Source organism: Bos grunniens, chromosome 2 (assembly GCF_055505025.1).
Source record: "Bos grunniens cultivar Pamir isolate PY7600 chromosome 2, Bosgru_T2T1.0, whole genome shotgun sequence".
In the NCBI taxonomy this organism is placed as follows: Eukaryota; Metazoa; Chordata; class Mammalia; order Artiodactyla; family Bovidae; genus Bos; species Bos grunniens.
In genome coordinates, this window is record NC_141166.1 from 114,313,446 (window position 1) to 114,326,688 (window position 13,243).

At 37.8% G+C, this 13,243-nt stretch overlaps 1 protein-coding gene and 1 pseudogene across 7 annotated transcripts in view; both read right to left on the reverse strand.

Moving 5' to 3' along the window:
- The window catches only part of OLA1 (Obg like ATPase 1), a 164,362-nt gene that overhangs the window by 76,167 nt on the left and 74,952 nt on the right, over window positions 1-13,243 (reverse strand). The window lies entirely within an intron of this gene.
- LOC147378572 (ATP synthase F(0) complex subunit f, mitochondrial pseudogene) overlaps window positions 6,180-13,243 on the reverse strand; it is an 82,016-nt pseudogene continuing 74,952 nt past the window's right edge. The window contains exon 6 of the transcript XR_015147891.1: window positions 6,180-6,686. The product of XR_015147891.1 is annotated as an ATP synthase F(0) complex subunit f, mitochondrial pseudogene (transcript). The remainder of the gene's footprint in view (window positions 6,687-13,243) is intronic.

A 13,243-nucleotide genomic window follows, 5' to 3' on the forward strand; every position in this document is an offset into this window, starting at 1 on the left:
TTGTTTCTTTTTCATTTATTTCTGCCCTAATTTTTATGATTTCTTTCCTTCTACTAACCCTAGGGTTCTTCATTTCTTCTTTTTCTAGTTGCTTTAGGTGTAGAGTTAGGTTATTTATTTGATTTTTCTCTTGTTTCTTGAGGTAAGCTTGTATTGCTACAAACCTTCCCCTTAGCACTGCTAACGCTTACTCTTTGGAAGGAAAGTTATGACCAACCTAGATAGCATATTCAAAAGCAGACACATTACTTTGCCTACAAAGGTCTGCCTAGTCAAGGCTATGGTTTTTCTAGTAGTCATGTATGGACGTGAGAGTTGGACTATAAAGAAAGCTGAGTGCCAAAGAATTGATGCTTTTGAACTGTGGTGTTGGAGAAGACTCTTGAGAGTCCCTTGGACTGCAAGGAGATCCAACCAGTCCATACTGAAGGAGATCAGCCCTGGGTGTTCTTTGGAAGGAATGATGCTAAAGCTGAAATTCCAGTACTTTGGCCACCTCATGCGAAGAGTTGACTCACTGGAAAAGACTGATGCTGGGAGGGATTAGGGGCAGGAGGAGAAGGGGACGACAGAGGATGAGATGGCTGGATGGCATCACCAACTCGATGGAGGTGAGTTTGAGTGAACTCCGGGAGTTGGTGATGGACAGGGGGGCCTGGCGTGCTGCGATTCATGGGGTCGCAAAGAGTCGGATACGACTGAGCAACTGATCTGATCTGATATGATGGTGAAAGTTATTTCAACCTCACATTAACTAAAACAATTATTATAAAAAAATGTTACAATTACTATCACAATTCTCTTTTGGGGAAATACTTTACCAGTAAAGAAGTCATCATAAAGATTATACTACATCATATTGAATTGCTTGATAAGCAAGTTATTTCTCTTTTAATTCTCTTTTAGTCCTTCTGATTATGCCAAGGAGAAAATGTCAGTTGATGTTGCTGATCTTTAATGTTTAACATTTGTAAATTTAACTTTTTATCAACAGAGCACACCTCACCTCAGAGCTTATAAAGGCTAGAAAATTCAATAAATATGTAGTTTTCACTGTATTTATTCTTATTACCTTCAATTTTGGAAAGTAATACCAATTTTCCACTTAAATTACAAAGTTTCGTATTTAAAACTGTTTAAATAGGAAACTGTGACAAAACTTCCTATTTAAATAAATTAAAAATGTGAGATCACTTTTTTTTTGTAAAATCAAGAAATGTCTGAAAATATTAATTATGGTCATTTTAGTGGTGGGATGTCATCTGATTTTTTAAAAACTATTTTAGTACTGCTGCTGCTGCTGCATTGCTTCAGTCGTGTCCGACTCTGTGCGACCCCACAGATGGCAGCCCAGCAGGCTCCCCTGTCCCTGGGATTCTCCAGGCAAGAACACTGGAGTGGGTTGCCATTTCCTTCTCCAATGCATGAAAATGAAAGTGAAGTCACTCAGTCGTGTCTGACTCTTTGCAACCCCATGGACTGCAGCCTACCAGGCTCCTCCGTCCATGGGATTTTCCAGGCAAGAGTACTGGAATGGGTTGCCATTGCATGTTAGTACTATTCTATATAAAATGTGATAATGTGATAGAGCATGTGTGTGTGGAGGGGAGGGGGCAGCACTGCTGGGCAATACTTGAACTAGGACAGTCAAAGACTCCTCTCCGAGGAGACGATACTGGAGCAGAGACTGGACTGGCCAGAATGAGGGAGTAACGTGAAGACCTGCAGGAAGAGAGTTCTAAGAAGTAGGAATAAGGTCAGTGTGGGTGAACCACAGCAGACGATGGTAAATCAAATTGACATTGGAGAAGCAGAGCAGTTCACCAACATTTGTAACCATGGCTGTTTGGATTTTATTCTAGCTATAATTGGAAGCCATTGATTAGAGTTTTAAATAAAGGGAAAGTAGCATGATGATATATGATTTATGAGCTAAATAAGCTACTGTGGTTACTCCAAGAGGAACAGATTCTAAGGGAGAGGATAAGAGTGAGGGCAGAAAGATTAAGTTAGGGGGTAATTGCACTGGTGCAGATAAATGGTAATGTGAGATGAAACTGTTGCTGTAGAGAAGATGAGAAAGTTTGTACTGGGCATGTACTACAGAATAGACTACATGTAGGATGGAAGGTCATGACAGGAGATATAAAATTAGAAATTATCAGATGTGTTTAAAGTTATGGGTCTGGACAACATCATATAGAGAGATCACTCAAAAACTCAGGTGTCTGATAGGAAAGGATCTGGCAAAAGAGAGTACAAAGTGGTGACAAAGTCAGAGAAAAAGTAGGAGTGTGCTCTTATAGGAGTAAGGGAAAGAAAATGTTTCAAGAAGAAAGTATTCAACTGCGTCAGATGCTATTTAGTGGGAAAGAAAGCAAGCAGAGAAAGCTGATCATTGCTTCTGACAGAGTGGTTCTTGGAGAAACATTTTGATACTTATATCCCTTTCCACGAGAGTCTATTACTTCCATATATCAGAGATGAGAATAACATGACTAAAGGATGTAAATATGGACCTATCCTCTTCCTTCTTGTAACTACTAAGCTGCTAAGTCGCTTCAGTCGTGTCCGACTCTGTGCGGCCCCAGGGACGGCAGCCCACCAGGCTCCCCTGTCCCTGGGATTCTCCAGGCAAGAATACTGGAGTGGGTTGCCATTTCCTTCTCCAATACTGAGGAGTACTAAAAAAAGCTAAGTCTGAGCATCGTTCAGTTCATTTGGTTTTGAAAATATTCCTCTCTGTATATACTCTAAGTGGATTATACACACAAAGTAAAATACCATAAGATTTCTCAGTCTTTGAAAGAGATCCTACCAGTCAGCAAGGTGGCCCACTTTGAAATTACAGCCACTTTCAAAGTTTCACATTCTAAGTATGCTGGCACAAACAAACACTGAAACAAAAATGGACTAACTGCATGCTGGTCACCCACCTGGTACAGAAATACTAATTTCTTCTGTATTACTTCATAATGAACATGCATTGTTCATACAAAGTAAGTCATTTTTAAAAGTCATTCTTTTTTAAAACAATAAACAAGTTTAACTTGCAGAAAAACTTTAAACAAGTTTTACTTAAAATTTTGGTTTTGCAGTGACTAGCCACAGGGAGAAAATCATTATTACCATGGAAATTATTTTATATCTGTACATTTGTTTATATACACATAAAATGAGTGACTGAAAATAATACCAACCATAGTGTAGTCTCATTATTAAATGATGTGTTGTAAGAGAAATTTAACCATAAGCTAGGCTCAGATTGGACTCCATCACAAAAAGTTTTCACCCAGCAATCCTGCAATGTTTCCTTTCCCAACAAATGACCTTTTTCAAACCATCTTGACTTCTCTCACATTTTCAATGCTTTCCTCTTCTCTCCTGCTACCCAGTAAATGATCTAATCTTTCTTACTTCACAGAGAAAATGAAAGTCATCCTGGGGATTTTCTGCAATTTTTCTTTCTTTCTAGAAGCAAAACAGAAAGCATTACCTTCTACTACCTCTGCTCTGGATCTTATCCTCTTCCAAGGAAGTTTGTCCACAGACTGTTCTTTGTATTTCCTGAGACCTCAACCTATCATGCCTCTCTCTCCCTTATATTTGAAACATCTCCATTTTCACTAATACTTCCCCATCAATATTTAAGTGGCCTTAAGAATCTATCAGGTTGGTGCAAAAGTAACTGCAGTTTTGCACTGATGAACTTTGCAGTTTGATATGGAACACATTCTTAAATAGATGTGATTATGTTATACATCATTTTAATGTGCATCTCTTGCTTTGTTTTTTGCTAATGACATTACTTGCAGTTTATTTTATACTTATTTTAAACTACAGAAATGGTGTTAGACAAAAAGCAAATTCAAGGTTTTTTTTCAGTTCAAAATGAGTCATAAAGCAGTTGAGAAAACTTGTAACATCAACAATGCACCTGGCCCAGGAACTGCTAACGAATGTACAATGCAGTGGTGATTCAAGAAGTTTTGCAAAGGAGACGAGAGCCTTGAAGATGAGGAGCACAGTGGCCGGCCATCGGAAGTTGACAACAACCAATTGAGAGCAATCATTGAAGCTGATACTGTTACAACTACATGAGAAGGTGCCGAAGAACTCAATGTCAACCATTCTACAGTCATTCAGCATTTGAAGCAAATTAGAAAGGTGAAACGGAGAAGGCAATGGCACCCCACTCCAGTACTCTTGCCTGGAAAATCCCATGGATGGAGGAGCCTGGTAGGCTGCAGTCCATGGGGTTGCTGAGAGTTGGACACGACTGAGCGACTTCCCTTTCACTTTTCACTTTCATGCATTGGAGAAGGAAATGGCAACCCACTCCAGTGTTCTTGCCTGGAGAATCCCAGGGACAGAGGAGCCTGGTGGGCTTCTGTCTATGGGGTCGTACAAAGTCGGACACGACTGAAGCAACTTGATCGGCAGTAGCAGCAGCAGAAAGGTGAAAAAGCTCCATAAGTGGGTGCCTCATGAGCTAACCGAAAATCAAGATAGTCATCATTTTGATGTGTTACCTTCTCTTATTCCACACTCAATGGCAAACCATTTCTTGATTAGATTGTGACGTGCGACAAAAAATGGATTTTATACAACTGGTGACAACCAGCTCAGTGCTTGGACGGAGAATAAGCTCCAAAGCTAAACTTGTACCAAAAAAGCTCATGATCACTGTTCAGCACTCTGCTGACAGTCTGATAAACTACAGCTCTCTGAATTTTGGCAAAACCATTACATCTGAGGATTATGCTCAGCAAATCAATGAGATGCACTGAAAACTGCAACCCCTGTAGCCAGTACTGGTCAACAAAATGGGCCCGATTCTTCTCCATGACAATGCCTGACCACACGTTGCACAACCAATGATTCAAATGTTGAACCAACTGGGCTACAAACTGTTGCCTCATCTGCCACGTTCACCTGACCTCTTGCCAGCAGACTACCACTTCTTTAAGCATCTTGACAACTGTTTGCAGGGAAAACGCTTCCATAACCAGCAAGACGCAGAAAATGCTTTCCAAGGGTTAGTCATATCCTGAATCATGAAATTTTTTTTTTTAATTTTTATTTTCTATTGGAATATAGTTGATTTATAATTGACTATATTTTTTAAAGACCCTTATACAACTTAACAGAAAAGCAAAAAAACCCAATTTAAAAATGAGGAGAGGCTCTGAATAGACATTTTTCCAAAGACAACAAACAAATGGCCAATAAATACAGGAAAAGGTGCTCAACATCACTAATCATCAGGGAAATACAAATCAAAGTTACAATAAAAGATCACCTCACACCTGTAAGAATGGCTATTACCAAAAAAAAAAACCCAAGAAATAACGAATGCTGGCAAGAATGTGGAGAAAAGGGAGCCCTTATGTACTGCTGGTGTGTGTGTGGGTCCGACTCTGAAACCCCACAGACTGTAGCCCACCAGGCTGCTTTGTCCATGGAATTCTCCAGGTAAGAATACTGGACTGGGTAGCCATTCCCTTCTCCAGGGGATCTTGCCGACCCAGGGATGGAACCCGGGTCTCCCGCACTACAGGCAGATTCTTTACCATCTGAGAGCCACCTGGGAAGCCCTGCACTGCTGGAGGGAGTATCAACTAGTGCAGATATTATGAAAAACAGTATGGAGATTGCTCAAAAAATTAAAACTAGAATCTACCATATAACTCAACAGTTCCACTTCTTGGTATTTACCCAAAGGAACCAAAATCACTATTTTGAAAATATATCTGCACTCCAGTGTTCAACGAAGCATTTTTTACAATTGCCAAGACATGGAAACAAGAGATCATCAAGAGATTTTTTTTAATGTGGCGTGTATACAATTGAATATTAGTAAATAATAAAAAGACAGAAATCCTGCCATTTGTGACAACATGGATGGATCCTGAGGGCATTATACTAAGTGAAGTCAGACAGAGAAAGATATATACCAATATTGTATGATATCACTTTTATGTGGACTAGGGGGAAAAAAAATCAAGAACAAAAAGATAAAAGCGAAGCCACAGATACAGAGAAGAAACTAATGGCTGCCAGAAGCAGTGGCTGAAATGTGTGAAGGAGGCCAAAAGCCACAAATTTCCAACTATAAAGTAAATAACTCATGGGGATGTAATATACAGAATGGTGATTATAGTTCATATTACTTGATTTGAAAGTTACTAAGAGAGTTTTTTTTTTAACCAGTCATCTTTTTTTGGGTGTTAATTCTCCATTAGGCTATGAAAGGATTCAGGGGTGCCTGGCAAAGATCATGGCTGGGAATGTAGAATGTGCCCTATTCAGTGGTATTCGCTTGGCTGCTCTTGTTTAAATTCCTTGTAAGAACGGCAACAGTTGAAAAGCATGTAACCTGCCGGCACCAGAGAAAGCCCAGCGACACTCCCTTTCTTCATGTTTAACTTGTTGTAATACCGGCAATAAGCGCTTTGAAATGCTCCAGAATGGCTTTAGGGATGAAATCTCACATTAGTATCCAGCTTGGCAGCTCCCTTAACTTGACATCCAGGAGTTTCTTTTCCTTCAGTGGTACAACTGACGCCATCTTGGAGTCCTGGCAGTCTGCTCCAGTAAGAACTCTTCCGTGTTGAACAAAGTTTGAAGCACAACAAAAAGCCTTCCCACATTTTTCATAGGGCTTCCTCACCACCATGAATGATCTGATGCAGAAAAAGAGATGAATGTTTCCCAGAAATAAATGTTTTTCTGTCACTGATTATTTTATAACTTGAATCCAAATCTGTATTCCAGCTTCTTGCTTCTTCCCTCACAACCATCCAGGGTCTCTTCCTTCCTCCAATAACACAATTATGTCTGGCTTAGAAATGGAATGGCCCAGTGAGATCAAGTTACTATAGTTCTCCATCATCACATTGTGTGAATCAAGGATCTTTTACACTACAAGAATAAACAAACTTACTTCTCATTGGCAAATATGTGTTGATTGTAATGGCTCCTATTTTGAATAACAAAAATGTGTTTGAGCCTAGTTATAATGATTTAAAACTCACAGTCCAAAACTGCAATTACTTTTTTGCCAACCTAATATATTAAATCAGTCAAGTCAGTCACCCTCAGACATTAATTCCCTTTCCACCCATTGCTTTCTTTCCTCCTGTTCAGACCCAAACTTCTTGGCTCCGAGCTGTACCTGTCCTCTCCACTTCTTTACTTCCTATACAAAACACAGCAGTTTGGAATGTGCCTCCACCATGCTATGAGAAATCAGTCTCAAAAAGGGACACCATTGATTTGTCTTCATGATGCTCAATCTAACAGCCATTCTTCAGGAATCTTAAATCACCTCTCACTAGCATCTAACTTCAGAGCACTGACGAAGTCTCTTTCGTTGCTTGTTTTCAACTGTATTCTCCTCATTTTCTTCTGTTCTCTCTAGCCATTTCTTCTCAGGCTACACCTTTCCTTGCTCTAATCACACTATAAATACTGGTGTCTCTCTTAGCTCTCTTCTCTTAACCCTCTATTACACATTCATTAACAGAATTTCCAGTCCCAAACTCCCTTGTTTAACTCCAGTATACTTCAAGTTAATAGCCAATAAAATAAACAAAAAAAAAGATTTGTAGTTATTAAGTGCGCTCAGTTACTCCGTCATGTCCAACTCTCTATGACCCCATGGACTCATAAAGAGTCCTCTGGGCTCCTCTGTCCATGGGATTGTCCAGGCAAGAATATTGGACTGTGTTGCCATTTCCTTCTCTAAGTTATTAAATGAATTATTTCTATTACAAAATTTATTCACTAAGTGAATAAATGCAAAATGTCAATGCTCATATTAAAACTGACTTTTAAAAATTGTGTACCTCTTTACTAAGAGCCAGACAAAAACACAAAATATTTGACTTGGTGAGATACACTTGACTATCCACATGGTATTGGACACTGCACATTATATTTATTTCTTGGTATAATATGTCATAAATGACTTGGCTATTTTCAAATATAAGTGGATTGAAGACTGATTACTCGTTAATTCATTCAAAGCCTGTCTTATTTCACAAAGATTTGAGTAAGATGGATAAATCCATACTTTTAGGACGCTAGATCTAACTAGGAAGGACTTCAGAAATAAAAATGTACTTTGAATATTCAGCACTTCAGTATACTGTTTTGCTATATTATTACTTATATCTGGGTTATATTCAATTTTCAGAAGCAAAACATCCCTGGCTAGATGCAGAAATAGATCTTAGAACACATAGATGTGTTTAAGGATTCACTGCAGTACTTTACTGCTACCTGTCACGGAAACCTTGATAATCCAAATTTTCTACAATCAATAACTACTGGAGAGGGTGTGAGGAAAAGGGAGCCTTGTAACACTGCTGGGAGGAATGTAAACTGGTACAGCCACTACGGAAAACAGTACTGAGGTTCCTTAAAAAACTAAAAATAGAGCTACCATATGATCCAGCAGTCCCACTCCTGGGCAAAAATCCCGGGAAGACCATAATTTGAAAAAATACATGCATTCTGATGTTCACGGCTGACTATTTACCATAGCCACGGCATGGAAGCAACTTAAATGTCCATCAACAGAGGAAGTACGTCAGACAGAGAAAGACAAATATCACGTATCGCTTGTAAGTAGAATCTTAAAAATGGTACACATGAACTTATTTATAGAACAGAAATAGAGTCAAAGAGATAAAAAACAAACTTATGGTTACCAGACATAAAAACCAAAGGTAAGAGAGTAAGGGAAGGGATAAGTTGGGTGATTTCGAGAGACATATACACACTACCATATATAAAGCAGATAACTAGTAAGAACCTACTGTATAGCACAACGAACTCTACTCAATACTCTGTAATGGCTTATATGAAAAAAGAATCTTAAAAAAAGTGGAAATATGTGTATGTATATCTGAATCACTTTACTGTATACCTGAAACTAACATAACACTGTAAATCAACTATACCCCAATAAAACAATTTTTAGAAAAAGACTCTAGAAAAAAACAGTTACTACTCAAATATATTAAATCTTAGTCACAGCACCAAAATATCCTGTGTCCTACATGGCAAATAATAAATGTTATGATCATCTATATTCTAATCCAGAGTCCCACCAAAATCACTGAAAGGCTAAGGGCCACCTTCTTAAACCAGTAAAAAATAAACTATTAAATAAAATGTTAGAAATCAAGACAAGGATATCTTGCTCAAAAAAATCTTTATCTTATCAAATTTCTAATCCATTCTCCAAAGCAAAGTCCTTTTTTGTGTCAGAACTGTGATGTCCAACTTCCTCATAATTCTACAGCTCATTAATATTTAAAGAGAAGGGAAGAGAGCTAAGCTTGCATTGGCAATTCACTTAATATCTACAGCTTTATTCATAAATACTGAAAAATACCAGTGCCTATTTATTTTTTTATACATGACAACAATTCTTTATTGTATGGAGGAAGAGGTTAAAGTAGCTACAGCCATAAATAAATAAAATCTTGCCATCTGTGACAACATGGAAGAATATAGAGAGTATAATGATAGGTGAGACACAAAGACAAGTATCAAATGGCCTCATTTATGAGGTCTAAAACACAAAACAAACGAACCAACAAAACAAAATGTAAATAGAGTCTTAGATACAGAGACTAAACTGGGGCTGCCAGAGGATGGGGCTGACTGGGTGAAACAGGCGATGGAGATTAAGAAGTATGAATTTACAGTTATAAAATAAATAAGTCATGAGAATGTAATATACAGAATAAGGAATATGGTCAACAATATTTTAATAATTTCATATGGAAATGGTTACTTGACTTATGGTGATTTTCTAATGTATCTAAACACTGACTATGCTGTGTACCTTAAACTAACATAATATTGTCAACTACAGTTCAGTTAAAAAAAGAGAACATATCTATGACTAGAAAGTTCACTTATGTTCCTTTTTCAGTTAAATTGCTCCTCTCCTCCAAAATAACCACCATTCTGATGCCTATCACTTAGTTTGCTGATTCTTGAACTTCATAAAAACAGAATTATACAGTTAAAAAGGGAGAGGGGGTTAAAGCTGTTTATTGCACACTTCAAATGCTATGATTTAGTTTAGTCTAGTTTAAGCCCAGGTTTATAGATGCACTTTAAAATTCTAGTCTAAACCTAGATAAAGCTCCTTCTCATCTTGATAATAAAAGCAGTTTGAGCAAAACCAGAATCTAATTCATAGCTGGATCTCAAACTTGTAATATTTATCTCTGTTAAACAAGATATGTAGTTTTAATTACCTTCCTCAAGTAAGAAAGTGGGAGAAGAGCCTCTCAACTTATTATATTTACTTTATAAATAAATAGTCTCCTTAAACCTATCAGTGAAGAAGACACATGGAAATGGGCTTCCCTGGTGGCTCAGGTGGTAAAGAATCTGCCTGCAATGCAGGAGACCCGGTTTCAATCCCTGGGTTGGGAAGATCCCCTGGAGGAGGGCATGACTACCCACTCCAGTCTTCTTGCTGGAGAATCCCCATGGACAGAGGAGCCTGGTGGGCTACAGTCCATGGGATCACAGAGTCAGACACGACTGAGCAGCTAACACACACAAACATGGAATTAGTTGGTCCAGTAATATAAACTGTCAATTACCTGATGGAGTAGCATAAATGGAACAAGCAAAACTAGACTTGGTGGATTGCTGTTATTTACAGTAACAAATCATTTTAAAGTAGCCTTTTAAAGTCTTTGACCTTTATTTTCCAGGAGAAAACCTACTGTATTAGATATAGAAAAGGGCCCTAGAACAGTTCAGTCTATGTTACAGGCTAACTGCTTAATGCTGAAACTATGAACTGGGATAGCCAAAATATTTGCTTTTGCTTTGCTTCTTTTCCATCCCCTCTCCGTTCCCACTCTCTTATTATAGGAAAAAGCTCACACCCCAAATCCTGGCCAAGAGGAAAAAAACTTCCATCCCTCTGACATTCATAAGTTGATCAAGGTTTTCAAAAAGTTTAATTAAAAAAAAAACCACACATATGGCTGACTCTGAGGGGCCAATCTAAAATTAAACAAATTATACATGATTCATTTAGGAGTTTAACACAAAGTTGTTACCTTAAATGGAAGCAATCAAACAAAATGCTAGAAGTAAAGAATCATTCCCAATACTGAGACAAATACATATATCTATTATAGGAAAATATAATAAAGTGGGTCAGTTAAGTTTAGAAACCTTAATTTTTTTCATTTACTATTTTATCCTAAGAGTTCATATAAAGTAAAAAAGAATACGCTTTTAAGTAACGAATTAAAAAAAAAACATTATGGTGAATATATTAAAAAAAAAAAAAAAAAGAAACAGACTTGCAAATAAAGAGAATAAACTAGAGGTTACCAGTGGGGAGACGAGAAAGACATGGGTAGGGAATTAAGAGATACAGGCTACCAAATATATAATAAATAAGCTATAAGGATCTATATTATACAGTACAGGGAAATAGAGTCAGTATTGTGTAGTATAACCCTTAAAAATTCTGAATCACTAAGCCTTTGACTGTATGGATCACAATAAACTGCGGAAAATTCTGAAAGAGATGGGAATACCAGACCACCTGATCTGGTATTGAGAAAATTTGTATGCAGGTCAGGAAGCAACAGTTAGAAGTGGGCATGGAACAACAGACTGGTTCCAAATAGCAAAAGGAGTACGTCAAGGCTGTATATTGTCACCCTGCTTATTTGACTTACATGCAGAGTACATCATGAGAAAGGCAGGGCTGGAGGAAGCACAAGCTGGAATCAAGACTGCCGGGAGAAATATCAATAACCTCAGATATGCAGATGACACCACCCTTATGGCAGAAAGTGAAGAGGAACTAAAGAGTCTCTTGATGAAAGTGAAAGAGGAGAGTGAAAAAGTTGGCTTAAAGCTCAACATTCAGAAAACTAAGATTATGGCATCTGGTCCCATCACTTAATGGCAAATAGATGGGGAAACAGTGTCAGTCTTTATTTTTGGGGGCTCCAAAATCACTGCAGATGGTGACTGCAGCCACGAAATTAAAAGACGCTTACTCCTTGGAAGGAAAGTTATGACTAACCTAGATAACACATTCAAAAGCAGAGACGTTACTTTGCCAACAAAGGTCCGTCTAGTCAAAGCTACAGTTTTTCCAGTAGTCATGTATGGATGTGAGAGTTGGACTATAAAGAAAGCTGAGTGTGGAAGAATTGATGCTTTTGAACTGTGGTGTTGGAGAAGACTCTTGAGAGTCCCTTGGACTGCAAGGAGATCCAACCAGTCCATTCTAAAGGAGATCAGTCCTGGGTGTTCTTTGGAAGGAATGATGCTAAAGCTGAAACTCCAATACTTTGGCCACCTCATGTGAAGAGCTGACTCATTGGAAAAGACTATGATGCTGGGAGGGATTGGGGGCAGGAGGAGAAGGGAACGACAGAGGATGAGATGGCTAGATGGTATCACCAACTCATTGGACATGAGTTTGAGTGAATTCCGGGAGTTGGTGATGGACAGGGAGGCCTGGTGTGCTGCAATTCATGGGGTCGCAAAGAGTCGGACACGACTAAGCGACTGACCTGAACTGAAATGAACATAAGTAGGAAGGATGAGGTGGAAAAAAAGACACAGGCATAAAAACATGAAAAATATTAAAAACTGGAGCTTACATTAGTGTAGTAGCAAGCAAAAAAGACTTTTGATTATTAATTATACCACTTAACTGATCAGAAGCAACACATTACAATATTATACAATATAATTCTTTTAAATGTACAGAACACCAGAAAATTCTACCTAATAGTTACTGGTATTGTACTTATACTGTAAATAATTAAGACATTCACATCATTAGGGAATCCTTAAAGTCACTTGAAAGTTATGAATTATAACCCAGAGTCAACACCTGTATTTAATTATATTTAGTTACTCAAGGGTTTTACATTTTTAGTTGCTGCAACATATCAACTCTCACCAAAGAAGCAGGCAGAAAAGAAGTACTTTAATGAGAACTAACATTCATCTCTCAACAAGATTTTCATTTCTTATTCTATATAATAGATTCTTAGATGTATAAAACATAAATTCAATCAATGGTACTTTGAATTAATATTTATTGAGATTCTGCTCTACTTCCAATGTTGAGCAAACTGCTTCTGCTGTATTTAATCTTCCCAATAACTATCTTACTAATTTTTTAATTTCTAAAGTATCACTTAGCCTTTTGCCACTAGAA